The 1,826-nt window shown below is 53.3% G+C and overlaps 1 protein-coding gene across 1 annotated transcript in view; it reads right to left on the reverse strand.

Moving 5' to 3' along the window:
• Positions 1-1,826, reverse strand: part of COPRS (coordinator of PRMT5 and differentiation stimulator) — an 8,778-nt gene that overhangs the window by 5,463 nt on the left and 1,489 nt on the right. The gene's annotated exons all lie outside the window — the stretch shown is intronic.

A 1,826-nucleotide genomic window follows, 5' to 3' on the forward strand; every position in this document is an offset into this window, starting at 1 on the left:
CCGCTTTGCCAGGTGTTTCTAAATGTCCACCACTCCATCCTCACCCTTTTCTTCCCTCCCTCTAGGCTGCTTCCTGAAGGTGCTACCTGCAAGCTCACTTCTGACCCTCTGGATTACTTGGATAACAACTATACATCGAGTTAACAAATCCATTGAGTTCTCTGATCAGATGATGGGTGTGTTCTAGGTCTCCTGAGTGATTGGAGGTGTGGGAGGAGGGGAGGGCTCTGGTTCTTCCTCGATGGACGGAAATAGTTCTAACCTGGTCCTCAACCAGATGCATCTCTCTGTAGGTAAAAGTGCCTGAAACTGTCTGGCCTCCAAGCCCCCCTCTCTCTAGACCAGTGGTTCTCAACCTTCCTAATGCCACGACCCTTTCATACAGTTCCTCATGTGGTGGTGACCCCAACCATAAAATTATTTTTTTTTATGTGTAAGAGAACATAACATTATTTTCATTGCTACTTCATAACTGCAATTTTGCTACTGTTATGAATCGGGCGACTCCTGTGAAAGGGTCATTCGGCCCCCAAAGGGGTTGCAACCCACAGGTTTAGAACCACTGCTGCTCTAGACGGACAAAGAAAAGCTCCCAGGCCTGCAGGAGGCGGCTGATTTCAAGAGTGACCAGTGAACTAACCGCATGGCCTCAACCACAGAGCCTGGGTTTCTTTCTCTGAAAACTAGAAGTGTTGCCATCTCATGAGAAGCTCCCCAAAGCAGGGGGCTTATGACGAGATTACATCTACGGAAACAGCTAGCAGGTAGCAAAAAGTCACGATTCTTGATTGAGGTCCACTTTACTTGTCTAAACTGCACTTGGCACCTGCGGGAGACCTAAGCCTGCAGAGCATCACCACGCCTGATCAAGCCCTGCTGGTTTAAAGATTCGCACACCCCTCACGTGGTGCCCTGCCTTGGCCATCTCTCACCTAGACTACAGCAAAAGAGCTTCCTAACCGCCTTCTCCCTCCCACCCCCATCTTGCGCAGGCTTTGAGTTGACCTCTCCTTTCAAATACCGTTAACAGCCCTCCACGAAAAATCAGTCACGGCACGCAACCTCATCCCTATCAACCTGTGGAGCCTCGTTCTCTCTCCTTCTGGGAGCCAAGCTCCCATTTGCCCTGCACTTGTCTTTGCAGGGGTCACCACCACCTTCTCACTTCCCACAGAAAGGACTGCCCCTTCTGGTTATACCCCACTAAAATTAGTCTCATCCAACTCTGCACGTCCCCACCCCCCACCTCCGTTAATTCTAAAACTGCGTCTTTCCTAGTTTGGTTAAGTACCTTCTGTGATCCTTAACAAGTAAACCATTCATTCACTCAATTAATACTTGAATGTCAAGTGCGCCGAATGAACGCCACTCAACCCGAGGCTCCCATCTTCCAAGGAGCTCAGCGGCTTTATCGGGAATAACAGACCACCCACAGGGCAGGCAGCAACAGCAAGAGAGGGCGTTGAAAATGCAGGCGCTGTCTGGTGCACAAATAAAACAAGTTTCTGGAAACGCTGCGCCAAATGGGGCTTTTGGGTTTCAGCAAGTATAAAAGGCGAAGGCGAAGGCGAGGGCGAGCAACCCCACCAATGGCCAGAAAAGGAAATGCCTCCCCTCGATGCCCTCACCTGGCCCCCCGCCCGGTTTCCAGAGCTCCCAGCCGTGGGCATCACCCCCGTGGCCTGCCCTCCGCGCCCAGCGCGCCCACCCACCCCGCGCACGTCCTGCTCGGCCGCACCGCAGCAGCCCCTCGGCCCGGCCGTTTCCAGCTGGAGCGCGCCCCAAACGGCGCTTCGCGTTCTCGGGCGGCCCGCGCGCGGGCCTGC

This window comes from Echinops telfairi, unplaced genomic scaffold, assembly GCF_000313985.2.
Source record: "Echinops telfairi isolate 266 unplaced genomic scaffold, ASM31398v2 ScPeMD7_7458;HRSCAF=8496, whole genome shotgun sequence".
Taxonomy (NCBI): Eukaryota; Metazoa; Chordata; class Mammalia; order Afrosoricida; family Tenrecidae; genus Echinops; species Echinops telfairi.